General features: G+C 32.0%; 1 long non-coding RNA gene across 3 annotated transcripts in view; it reads left to right on the top strand.

Moving 5' to 3' along the window:
- Positions 1–14,368, top strand: part of LOC148599419 (uncharacterized) — a 44,353-nt gene that overhangs the window by 10,099 nt on the left and 19,886 nt on the right. For all 3 annotated transcript variants that reach the window (XR_015918240.1, XR_015918241.1, XR_015918238.1), the window contains exon 2: positions 12,987–13,069. This is a non-coding gene — a long non-coding RNA (uncharacterized LOC148599419). The remainder of the gene's footprint in view (positions 1–12,986; positions 13,070–14,368) is intronic.

The following is a 14,368-nucleotide window of genomic DNA, read 5'->3' as shown; positions in this document are numbered from 1 at the left end:
GATAACAAGCAGTATGGGAGGATCCAGAACTTTATTAAAAAAGGGGGAGTGATGTTCCAGGCCATCATTTCCTCATTTTTGCCTGATCTTTGTACAAGATCACTAATATTTCTGACAAAAGGAGGGGATACTACCCCGGAAACACTCCTGTAGATCCACCATTAGGTAGAAGCATCAACTTAGTTGTAGTTATATATAATACAGTGATTATCTAGATCCACCACTGGGTAGAAGCATCAACTTATTTGTAGGTATATATAATACAGTGATTATCTAGATCCACCACTGGGTAGAAGCATCAACTTAGTTGTAGGTATATATAATACTGTGATTATCTAGATCCACCACTGGGTAGAAGCATCAACTTTTTTGTAGGTATATATAATACAGTGATTATCTAGATCCACCACTGGGTAGAAGCATCAACTTAGTTGTAGGTATATATAATACTGTGATTATCTAGAAGCAGTTCTTTGTGGTGAGGAGTGAAGGTTAGTGTTGCTTTATAGCTGTTGGATGAGTTATCTCCCTTGATATCATATTCAAACTTAGTCATTGATAATTCCAAAATGTGTTTTTTTTATCAAGCTGTGGTGTCAGCTTACTCGTATATTACATTCTGCGTAAACATTACCTTTTAATTAGAACATGTTTCTGAATTTTTTATAAACCCTTGCACTTTAGCATGGCCCATTGATGTAATTATTCCTACTCTGTAAACATCTGTAGGGAAGTCTTTTGATCTCTTATTTCACCTTTTGATAAATGCAAATACCTTTGTGAATGAACAAGAAGATTGGTGTGATATACTATTACTGCCTATTTCTCCATGCACATTAAATACGTGAGTGATTTTCAGTTAAAAGTTGTAGTGGTACTGTAATTCGATAAAAACCTGTACATTTGTACTGAAGGTAATTTATTATGGTAAAATGAAGGGAAGAAAAAGACACAATTGAGAAACTCTGTTCGGATGCAATAAAATCAACCTTACTTATTGAGAAAGAATGGTATGAAATGAAAACTAAAATTGTGTTGTCCATAATAAGAAAGTTACAGGTTTATAAGGCAAAAAAAATAGGCATGTTTATATTTTTTAAAGGCATATTTTCACAAACTGTTTCTTTCTTTTTTGACAGTAATTTTGACCTATTCTTGAATAGATTTTTTTTTCAAATTTAATTGCCAGTGACCTTTATTTTTCGGGTACCACAGATATGTTGGTCTTTGTCTGCCTGTCACCTCAAGTTAGTAGATAAAATATATCTTAATGGAACTTGGAATAAATTTCCTCCTGGTTCCTAAATTTCAAATTGTTGGAGCCACAAATATCTTAAAAAATACAATTTATTCAAATCCTTCACTTGCAAAGCTGGGTGTATATAGTGAAAGGGGTGCTGTCCTTTATTCCTTTTGTCTGTACATCCTTCTTCCTTCATTTGCACAGAAGACTGTACCCATCTCTTATCCTTTACTCCTCCTACACCACTGAATGGAATTTAATGAAATTTCACAAAATTTTCGTAACATATTTTCATTGTGCATCTCCTATTTTAGATTGTGATCCGTATCTATATAGGGGTTTCTCATAGCAAAACATGGACTTTATCATTTATGAGTATTGGGACATTGGAGTACACGTCTTTTATCCTATGCCTTTTCTACTCCACTGAACTGAATTAAATGAAGCTTTCATAGAATCTTTATTGCATGTTTCCATTGTGTCCCTCTTATTTTAGATTTTAATCCATATCAGTATGGGAATTTCACATTTATATAGCAAAACAAAGACTTATCATTTATGAATAATGGGAAATGGGGGTTCCCATATATTATCTGTTACTCTTTCTACTTAAATAAAGACTTTAAGGAATCTTTAACATGAGCTCTGTTTAGTACTGAATGTGTACCTACTATTTTGGATTTTTACCTGAAATTTATAGAAGTCAAAAGGTGCATGTTATGAAATGGGAAGGAAAGGGGGATATCAATTTATTGAGCATTCTCACTGTTTTTCTAGTTTTACCAGTAATTCATAAAATAATTGTCCGAAATAAAGACTAACAGACAGAAAGATGATGCATATCTTGCATGTAATATTTGGGATAAATTTAAAATGTGCTACAGAGATATTGGAAAACTAATACAAAGTGAAAAAAATGTGTATTTGTCTGTAGGCATTAAAACTGTTTAGAAAAAAATCACTTTCCTATGAAAGATTTTCATCAAAGCCTTTCACTGATCCATCAATAGCTTCAGAAACCTTTATAGAACAACAATTAAGTCTATATACATTTCGCTGATCCGGAATGTAATATGCTGTGAAAGACTCATTCACTTTGGTGACATCGTTAATAATGACCAGACTGAACCACATCGATTTATCGAGCGGCGGATAAAAATAATTTGATGTTAGCTGTAGACGTTGACTCAGGCTTGACAATATATAGAAAAATCTCATTTGCAGTTTATTATAAGAACTTGTGAAAGATCACAGCTCTTAGGCAATTGATTGAAAATAATATTTTTTGTCCAACCTGACATTCATTCGTTAGGTCTGTCTGACAATGGTAATTGATAAGTAACATATACAAAATCTCGTACCAGCAATTTGTGGTGTAAAAAAGCTTATATATAATATCAAAATCAGGACAGAAATAAGAATAAAATCTCCTCCTCTTCAGAATCAAATGGCTGCTCTACTGGGACAAAATAGAATTGAGTGTTTATACAGGTAGATATCCTGAAATTTACAGAGGGAGTCCCAATTCAAATAAGCAGAAGAGGGGGACCCCAGGCTATAATTTGCTGATTTTTGTCCACAGTAAGTAGTTTTCCAATAAAATTAGGGGGGTAGGATTGCAATCCCCAGGCCCCCAGGTGAACCATGTTATGTTTGTGTATTGTAATTCATTATATTGTGAAAAGCTGAATTTGTTGTAAATGAATGAAATTATATTAGTCCTTATTTTGCTGTTAAAAGATCAAAATGTAATGTTTTAACGATCAAAGGAGATTCAGTTTTTATTTATATGTAGATAATAAAGTTAATTTTCTTAGCCAAACTTGTTTCAATTTAATTTTATGACCCCTTTTCATTCTGCCAGTGTATATGTGACTAGCAGCCTTGTTTCTCAGTTTACACAAGGCCCTAGATTTGCTACATGTCCCTCTCTTTATATTAAAGAATTTTAAAAAAAGTTTATTGATTGCATATATCCCTCTGATAGCAAATCTACTAGTGGTGTTATCAGAGAGGTTAATTACTTACATTTTCTATGTCATATGTATAATAAAGAGGGACTTGTAGCAATTCTAAAAAGGTCCTTTAACTCTTGATAATTGACTGAACACCATAAAGTAACATTAATCACAGTTTTGACTTTTTACCATGCCAGATAATAACTTCTACCAGGTGGGAGGTACATGGTCAATTTCTCCAGACAGGTTGACCACAAATCTGTTGTATCATATTTTGTATAATGGAACTTTTAAATCTTTGTTGATTTTTCCATTTGGTATTATTTTCATTCTTTCATTTGTCAGATTGCCATTCAATGACATTTTGATTCATTTATTCAATTTCAGATGTGTATAAATTAAAAACATCTATACTTAATGTAAAAATATTTAGTTTGGTGTATATTTTCTTCTCAAGACCTTTATATGGAGGGAGCGTCAGCAATGTTATATATATGTAGAATGTAAGACCATAACTATGAAGGGCTAAATATTGTGACAGAAGTGAAGAAATTTGTGGACAGGAAAGTAGATGATTGTGCAAGTGTGAAGGCGCTGTTTTGTCGAGCTCTTTCCATCACAGGCATAGCCTAAAATTATATTAATGGCAATGGAAAGGAAGGATATTGTTTTTCTTTTACTTTCAGGTTTATAAATCAGACAGTTAGATTAAACTAATTCTGGGATTTCAGCTCTAACCTTGATCATCTCTTTAGAGTGCATCTCATCACTCATATGATCAAAATAAATCAAATAAAAAACTTTTATCTTCCTATGACTAGTACAGGAAATACCCATACCATCTTTTTTTTTGGGGGGGTGGGGGCAATACAAAAGGTAGAAGTAAATATCTCTCTCATTCAATGACTGTCTTGAAAAGTCACTAAAAAAAAAAAAAAAACTTTAAATGCAATGGCATAATATTGTTTTATTTATTAAAACACAAGTTTCTTGTCTAAAAATTTCTTTTACACTTCAACTTTAACTGTTGCAGACTTGATGCCGACAAGAAAATCTATAGACCACAAGTGTGAAAAAGATACTTTAATTAGGCCATTCAAAATAATTTTATGGTTATTAGAACAGTATTTCCAGAGAGTATGGCTGTCCTGAATGAAACCCCCACAACCCCTAAGATTTGGAAAAAATAGGATACTTTTGCACTAGTCACCTCTCAGCCTGAAATTCTGCATTTGCTGCTAAGCAAGTTCTTACAAGGTTTCATTGCTACACTGATGCAGACATAGAAATTCAATTGTTTTTTGTTATGTAAACAGCTTTTCATCTCATCTTTCATGATACAAATATTAATTTTTAAATTCAAGAAGCATTAAACTTTGGTAACATCTCTTTGCTTCAGAGAACTTCCTAATGACACTGTCTCGACAGGAAACTAATTACCTGATGCAGGTAACAGATGACATTAAATATCTGACATTGACGATTCTGTACCTGGCAGGGAATAAATAGGTGTCTGTTTGCCTGTAGAAGGCTATAATTAATTTGTAATTACAGTAATGATTTAAGATTGACATGGTGATCATGGATAAAAGCTCCATGTCAGAAACCGAAGCTTCTAGATGAATGCGAGCAGATTCACCTGTAATTTTACCTGCACATTCATTCATCAGCTGAGCCTTAAACCCTTTGAAGTGACCTGTTATGAACTACCTGTAATTTAAGTTTTATATGTTTGACTTTTGTTCATTCTAATGATGGAATGTGATCGATGTCCTTTTTGAAATGTTAGACAATTAATGTATGGTTATGATGAGAAATGGATTTTGTTGTGGTATGAAGAAAAAACTATATATCTAGTTATTCTGTAAAACTTCAGTTCTTTGGTTTCAATTTTTATGGTTTGTCTAAATGAGATAAGTTGATTTTAAAATGGATATTATTAGGGTATAATTGTCTGAAGGATTTTTTTTTTGCTGGGAATTTGTAGTTGTGGTTTGACCTGCCCAAGAAATTTTTCACAGATTCTGTCAAGAGAACATATTGGCGGGTATCAATTTTCTCAGTTTCAAGAATAGGATTAACATTAAATAGTGTTAAAAATGAAATGTGTTTGTAATATTTTTCAAGGTTTTTCTGTCCATCGTAAAAGTAGCGAAAATAGGTACATGTACAGTAGTCAGGAAATGATTGTTACGTTGAAGAATTGGAGAATGAGAAAAAACTACTGAAAATTTTAAGGATTATGTGGTCTTCTCCATATTGAGCTTAAAAATAATTTTAAATTTTGATATATAATGAGAATGGATAGGGTGAATGTTTCAGAGACCCAACGACTTCACCTGGATGAAAAATGTCACATCAAGGCCACCAATGGGTCTTCAATGAACGACGAGTAAACCCTCACACCACTTGGCTGGCTGCAGCCTGCCCCAAATTAACATTATACACAGGTATAGTGAAATAGTTACCTCTATATACTCCAGCAACATAAAAGTTAACTGAAAGTGAAAAAGATACAATACATACAGCAGCCAGAAATAGTGGACTTGAGACAGGTGCCAGAAATATGGCAGGGTTAAAGTACCTTTGTGTATACTAACTTTATATTCTGCTTGCAAAAGAAACAATATTTACTATACTATTTGAATCAATCATTTGATTTAAAATAGGGTTCAAATAAACATTCTGGTCTTGGTGTTTACAAATAAATATCTTAATGAAGTTTCCTGGCCCCACTTCAGAATGGGAATCATTCTATATCACTTAAATGTTCAGACTGTGCTGGTGAGTTATCCACAGGGAAGTGATATGTGTCAAATGTCACTGGTATTTAAGTTAGTAAGTTCAGAATTTTTGCTGTATGAAAAACAGGTAATGAAAATGATATAAAATAATGTACTTTCATAATCAATCAAGAAAACTCTACCAATTAAGTCCCCCCTTCCAACACCCTCACCTCTAAAAACAATTTCTGGCTAAGGGTTTAGATTTATAATTCCACTGTACCAATGATGGAATTGTTAAAACAGAACTATGGATTTTAAGAAATAAAAAGATAACTAACAATATACTTCACAGGAAACCACAATAAATCCTTGTACAAAACAGTACATCAAATCTTCCAGATCTTAAACAGATGGAATTTGATGAATTCTTTTGTGAGATATAGATACTGTTTTGGATTGTCTGTGATGCGGTTTTTAGCTCACCTGTACTGAAGACCCTTGTGAGCTGTTGTAATTGCTTAATACTTGTTACGTAAACTTGTTTAAATCATATATTTGTAAATCACTGGATGGATTGTATTCAAACTTTTCAAGAAGTTTCATGAGAGGGTTCAATAGAACAGCTGTCTATTTTTTAGAAATTAATAATTCAAGATGGCTATCAGGGCTGAAAGTAAACTAAATACATAAAAGAGAAAAATAAGAAAGCTGTCACCACAATTGGCTGTATCCTGTGCAGATAGTATATATACACACAATTTCCTACCTCTGCCACACTAAGTATATAATCCTGCCTCTTTGTTCAAATAAGTCAAGTACAGGGCTAACACCTATAGTGCTATATGGCGTTAATTGTAAAATTTTTCACATCCTGTATAGCAGAGCTTATAAGCTGGCAATGTGATAAAAAGTGAATTGTGAAATTTTTCACATCCTGTATAGCAGAGCTTATAAGCTGGTATGTGATAAAAAGTGAATTGTGAATTTTTCACATCCTGTATAGCAGAGCTTATAAGCTGGTATGTGATAAAAAGTGAATTGTGAATTTTTCACATCCTGTATAGCAGAGCTTATAAGCTTGCTTGCGGAGTGATACACTATAAATCAAGAAGCATTATAGGTCTGCAGAAGAGATTGCATAATTTGACTTTACCGAAAGACATTTCAGCTACTTGTCAGCATGCCTTCCAACTTAAATGAATTAAGTGTGTTTTCATGATTTTGACATAATTTGTCCCAAAACCTGATTTTGTCAAAATTACCCATAAAACTCTGAATAAAATGTTTTCTCATTTATTTTTTTAGAATTTAAATATCAGAATTTCAAGGGTTAAAAAATTCCGACAAAAATCTTTCAATTGTTTTCATGTAGTTTTAGTCATAATTGTTTACATGTACATTTTGATGCAATCTTTTAAATGAACATTTCATTTTATGATCAGGAACATAACATTTGAGTGTCATCTATGATTCAGGCTATAAAGGTAGAGACTGGTTCTACATAATTGGTAATATGTATTTAAGCATCTTGAACCTGAACTTTTCACATCAGGGGTTAATATAACTACTGGTAATATAATGGTAATATAATTGAAAATCAGTACATTTAGAACACGGAAATTTCATTGAAACAGTCAATACACAATTTGAATCATATTCATTTTCTATCATTATAAATTTAATTTCTTAAAGTTTGACTTCAGTCTCATAAAGTATTATGACAAGTGACATATGCCTAGATGATATTGATTGATAATGACACATAGGTTAAAAACTGCCTTAAATTATCTCCCTTGTTCTAAATGGTTCTTATTTTAATATCTAGAACATGTATAAGAATACATTTATTAAATTAGTTATGAGGCAGAATCTATTATTGTATATCCCTGTATCTCTATTTGTCTGCCACTAATAGTGCAGCAAGTTTAAGGAAGTTCTATTTCTTGATTTGCTAGGGAGAAAATGCTCCCCTCGTCTTTTTGTCATTATGTACCTTCTGTTTCAGGGCTATAGGACTTTTAAGTGCTAGCTGGTAAATTGTCAAATAATAATCTTGCTTAGGTAAAATAACACAAGAATTTGACGATTTCTACTCATATTTTGTGATCTATTGAAGACAAATTGATAATTAAGAAAAGTGAGTTCAAAGTAGCAATAGAATGATAGGGTAAAAGTGAGTTATCTCCCTTTGATGTTGAAATTGCAATGCATTTCATTTAATTTATACCTCAAATTACTTACACTTGAAAAAGAAATGAATGCCATTCCTGCATTTCAGTTTATTTTGAATAAGATTTTATGGAACGACTCGTGTGTTTTATTCCATGATTCACCCACTGCCTGATTCTTACAGATAATAGCACTTTATTTCCTGAAAGTAGGTGTGTAATAATGATTTGCTTTTTACTTTTGTTTATCAATCTTCTACTAATTATCTTTACATTGCTTTCCTCCCTCCTCGTGATGTGTGATCTGTAAACATTGCAATTCAACAGCAGTAAGAAAAGTGAAGATTTTCAAATATTTATATAGTCCTGCAATATAAGAAATTGGAATTCTGCTCCACCTTATTCCTTCCAAATCTGAAAATATGTCTACCATTCAGCCCCTAGCATTGCTATAGTCATTTCAAGTACTTGGCTATTTTTGCTACACAGATTAAAACAAAGTAGTTGAAAGGAAAAAATATATATATTTCATTTGATGTGTGTTGATTTTTGGACAAAAGTGAACTTCCCTCATCAGGAAGTGAACATTTTAACTCAATACCACTATATATCAAGAACAGTAACTTTCCTAAGAATTTCGGCTCAATCAAGAAAAAAAGGAATGGTAAAAAATTTGACCAGTCTGGTGGGTAACTCTTTTTAGAAACAAATCAAAGTCAGTAAATATGTAGACAGTAGACATGATATTTTGCCTAGGGCCTACAAGGTTTTCATTTTATGCAAGTGAAAGGTTCTGGTAACTAATGCATCACTGCAATATTCAATGGAATTGGTCACAAATGAGTTGGTTTTAGCTCACCTTGCTAAAGGAGAAGCCGTCGTTGTCATTAACAATTTTTCAAGACTCTTCTCCTCTGCAACTACTCGATCAATTGGAACCAAACTGGGTATGAATGTTTTTTGGGGTATCCTGCATAGAAATGATGTGGGGATTTTTAATCCGTTGAAAAACATGGCCGCTGTTACTAAAAATAGAACATGAGGGTCAGACAATAGTTTTTTGCATATATCTCCAAAACATTTAGGTTAAGCCCAATTCTGACAGGGTAAAAGCTTTCAGCATGATGAGATCTATCTGCGGTCAAATTTTCATTTGAATCTGTGTAGCCATGTTGGAGTTATTGCCCTTTTTGACGTTTTTTTGCTATTTTTAATGTTATTTCTTTCAAAAAGTATTTAGCCAAATTCTTTCAATAGCTGAAATGATCCTTATTTTTAGGACTACAAAAGTCTTCAGGCATAAAATTTGTCAGACACCTTCTTATAAGGTCACAAATGAGTTGTTTTTTTTTTTTTTGCAGTAGGATAGAAAAGTCCTGGTAACTTGATGCATCACTGCAATCTACAATGGAATTGGTCACAAATGAGTTTTTGTTTTTTGGTGGTAGGATAGAAAAGTCCTGATAACTTAATGCATCACAGCAATATACAATGGAATTGGTCACAAATGAGTTTTATTTTGGCAATAGGATAGAAAAGTCCTATACAGTATCATCTGCTTCAGGTGCTTTCAGATAAAAAGCATATATCTACTCATGCACTAGATGTTAAAAATTTAGAGCACTGACTTGAATATTTTCCTGTCATTTTTGTCAAGGAACTATTTAGAAGTCATTATTTATTAAGGAACTTAATTAAGTAATGATATACAATGAATTTCATTTTGCATTTTTAATTACCTAGAAAACGGGACAAAATGTATTAAAAAATGTATGTCTTGGCATACTAAGTTAGACTTGAAGTAATCTGTGCATCAACAGTTTATCTGAAAAACTGGTAATTGATATTAATGGTGGTCCAGGGTGTAGGATCCTCAATTTATGTTGTAAACCATTAGTAATTTTATTTACCATGATCTAGAACCTTTTACCCAATTCAATTACATCTTATTGAGAAACTTTGCATCAAATGATCCATTTTTGTGAGAATCGGAAAAGTCTAAGAGTTTCCACTCTTGAAAATAAATATGGACCTCTAATAAATTGAGGGGAATGGCTGGTTTTTGTTTGGCACTCTAGCTGCCCATTCTTCCCAAATACTGTTGGCAAGGAATAATTCTTGTTATTTTTAATACATCAAGTGATGTTAAATTAAAACTGATGCCATTTTCAACAATAAAAAGAGTATAAGATTGTATTACTATTTATTGCAAAAAGACTGCATGAAAATAGATGCATCACAATATATATATATATATTCATATATACACAAGATTATACAATTGTGCTGCATTTGTTACATTTCACCATATCTGTTCCTTATTACTTAGTCTTTATTCATATGAAATTTGGAACACATGAAACAGGCATACGGACAGACAAACCAAAATGTACACTTCAGTCTTTGCTCACACATCATTGATTAAAAATTAATTATCCCATATTTCATACAGACAGACAAACTAAAATGCTCACACATCATTGATTAAAAAAATAATTGTCTCATATTTCTGACAGAAAAGTGGTATAATATATTGAATATGACAAAAAAGACTAAATGATGACACTGAATTATTGTTTCTCCAACATAGATAAACCCATGTATATCACAAATTTTGATATATTGCTGGAAATATTAGAATGGATGTCATGAACAAATACATCATACATTAAATTGTAAATCATTCACTGGTGTTCAAACATGTCACCTAGAAAGTATGATACTACTTGGGATTTATACCAGAAATTATCCAATACGGGTTGAGCTTCTGAAAGTATGGAGCATCACATTAAGCTAAAAATTATTACAGCAGTGTTCTAGGATTCCAGTTTCCTGTCACCCTGGGCAAGTGCAATTTTGGTGTTTGAAAGTTGTATAATTACATTCAACTTTGCCTTTGGCAAATAGAAAACTGAAATTTTGAAGGATTTAATAAGTTTAGAAAGCAGATATTATAACTGTGGTGAAGTTAATCTTTATTTGGAGTTATCCCATGGAAAAATAAAATTTCCATAAGACAGTATATTGGGGAATTGGGAATGTGGGAAATGTATATTGGGGATGTTACTGTATGTGGATATGGAGATTTTGAATGGGGCAGATGGGGAAATAAGTTCTTTAAATATTTATTTATATGTAAATATATTTAATTTAATTGAAAATAATTTTTTAAATGTTACAGTAATAATAAATTTAAATTGATAATGTAAATATCTGATAAAGAAAATGCAAGGGAGATTCTATTGGGGGGTGGTAATTTTTCTGTAGGGAATGGGGATGGGGACAATGGTGTAAATGTGAAGTTTAATCATTCAAGAGCAGTTAAGGATTTTCATCCTGTTAGTGTTTTTGTCTCTTTGACATATACACCATACCTATTCTCGTTGTACATTTGTATTTCAAGGCTTTCTTAAGTTTAAAAACACAAAATTAATGTAAAATTAGTACTATGTCGTGCTGTAAATTAGTATACTGTAAATTAGTACTATGTCATGCTGTAAATTAGTACTGTGTCATGCTGTAAATTAGTACTATGTCATGCTGTAAATTAGTATACTGTAAATTAATACTATGTCATGCTGTCAATTAGTACTATGTCATGCTGTAAACAGCAATTTATTATTTGCTTATTTCATAAGCAAGAAAAGAGAGTGAAAATAAATTTATGATACAACACATTTTTGAGAAAGGGTTAGACACAAAAATAATTCTTTATTGTCATGATTCTAGATTGACATCATGAACTATGTAAATGAAAGTAGTACAGTGATTGAATTGAAGGGGAAATAATAAATGTCAGTTGAAATTTTTCAAGTAGAAATTGATTCTACTTCCTAAAATTTCCTAGTGGGATTCAGCAAAATATTGGAAAGAAATAACTGATAACTGAAGAAATAAGTGGAATTTTTCAGTACTTGCTAAATTCAACTGATGGAAAAATTTCTTAAACTTGATCCCTTCAGTAATATGGATGGTCATGTTGGGAAAATGCTGTCTCTGTACTTTGACCTCAAATATATTTGAATTGGAGAAAATTGATCTAGTTATCAGAGTAACGCTCACATTAAAATTTTAGGCCTAGAGCAACAACTAATGAAGGTACATGCTAAATAAACAGTATTCTAAGTTCATTTATAATCATACCCCCCTTCCTCCCACTCACACACAAAGACACACGAATACAGTGATCATACTATTTGTCCAGCCATTCCTCTATCCGTTTGTCTGTCCATTCTTCCATTCCCAAGTTCTTATCTGCAATTCCATGAAACTGTGAAATAAAGATTTATGAAACTTTTGCAAATTCTTTATCACATGATGACATTGTGAATCTCTTATTTCTTTTTTAATGTCTTTCGGGGTTTCCAGATGTAAAACATTGACTTTGTTATTGGCAAAGCAAGTGAGACCTTCCAATTCATAACTCCTCTGAACCCTCTGAATATAATTTGATTAAACTTCCACAAATTTATTATCCCATGATGCCATTGTGTTCCTCTCATTTTATTCCCATATAACTGACTTACTGGATTTCCTAAATGGTTTCTGGGGAATTTGTTCTGGAGGGATATGCACAGGGGATTGGTGTATAGCATCAATTTCATGTTGATCTGAAGAATAAGGAAATGATTTGGTGGAATGATTCTTGAGTTATCATATTTGCACCAAAGATGTGAACAACAGATGAAAAGACAGACAGAAATAAGGATCACAATAAAGTCCAACCCATGGGTTGAGTCAATTTATAAATTTTTATCAAAAGTTCAAAAAGTGGAAGAAATAAAGGAAGTATGATTTATCTTCATAAGTATTTAAAACAAAACTCATATTTTATGATCTATGCCCCTAGATGTAGTAATTAAATTAATTCTTTTGTTCGTTTTTATTGCAGTCAGGCATCCATCCTTCAGGCAGAGGTGTTGGTATGTGGTTTTTTACAAGCGTGGCGAAACTTTACATCAGCTGAATCATTAAGTAGGTATAATATTGATTGTCTTTATGATACTGAAGGACTTGGTAAATGTAGAGGGGAAATTGGCTCTTTTAATGACATAGTTTTGTGCTACATGTTTTAGTAATACTAGAGGACTAAGTATATGTATTGGTGAAATTGGCCCTTTTAATGACATGGTATAGTACTGCTTGTTTTAGTAATAATAGAGGACTAAGTATGTGTGTAGGTGAATTTGGTCCTTTTAATGCCATGGTACTACTTGCTTTAGTAATATGAAAGCTGACATGGTATGTGTATAGGTGAAATTTACCTTTTTAATGACATGGTATTGTGCTAAATGTATTAGTAATGCAAGAGAATTGAGGTAGTACAAATGTCTGTATATAGATGAAATTGGCCCTTTTAACAACATGGTATAACAGTGCTTCTGGTTTTTAATACGAGAGAGGATTTGGTGTGTTTACAGGTGAAATTGGCCCTATGTGACATGGTATAGTGCTACATGTTTTAGTATTATGATAGAGGGCTAAGTATGTGTAAAACTTGGCATAGTTTCTTGTTGTATTAGTGATATACCAGGGGTGTGTATGTGGCCCTTTTGATTGCCTATTATAATGATTTTTTTAAATAATATTGGGGATAGGTTCCATTGCCTCTGTTGATGGCTTGGTGTAGTGTAACAGGTTTGAAAAAGCATGGCATTGTACAGTTTGTTGAAGTGATAGTTAGGGACTATATATGTTGAAAGGTCAAATTTGCTATTTAATGACTTTGGGAAATTTTGATTAAATTGATTCTGTATATACGGGTAAGGTAAAATTGAACTTGTTCAGTACTGATAACATAAGTGAATCTGATATTAAAATGTTTTAGTTTATTACAATATACATATTAAAAAAATATTGGAATAACATTTTATATCTTAATTTTGAAATGCCCCAGAGAAATGAAATATGATATGAGATTAAGAAACACTTATTTTTTAATTTTAAAGTACAATGGCTACACTGGGATTTCATATTTATTTTTTGAGCAACATATGTGCACTATTAGCAATGACAATTTCTTGAAAAACTGAAAATTTAAAGTAAAGTTGCATTTGTGCAGAGCTTTTTTATAACTAAAATACATTTAAAGCACCTTTATACAGATAATACATCTGCATTGTATAATATGGATGTAGGAAGGGGAAGACTGAAATTTGTTAGTAATGCACTGCTAAAGTTCAAGACTTGCTACAAGTCTCTCTGTATTAACATTTTACAAGATGTATATATCTACAATGTGAAGTATTCACAACCCATCTGCTGTGCAGTACT

Source organism: Perna viridis, chromosome 13 (genome assembly GCF_037379345.1).
Source record: "Perna viridis isolate PV_CMFRI_1.1 ecotype Kerala chromosome 13, ASM3737934v1, whole genome shotgun sequence".
Lineage (NCBI taxonomy): Eukaryota > Metazoa > Mollusca > Bivalvia > Mytilida > Mytilidae > Perna > Perna viridis.
Note: the sequence above shows the minus strand (reverse complement) of the source record. Positions and strands in the feature narration are given on the sequence as shown.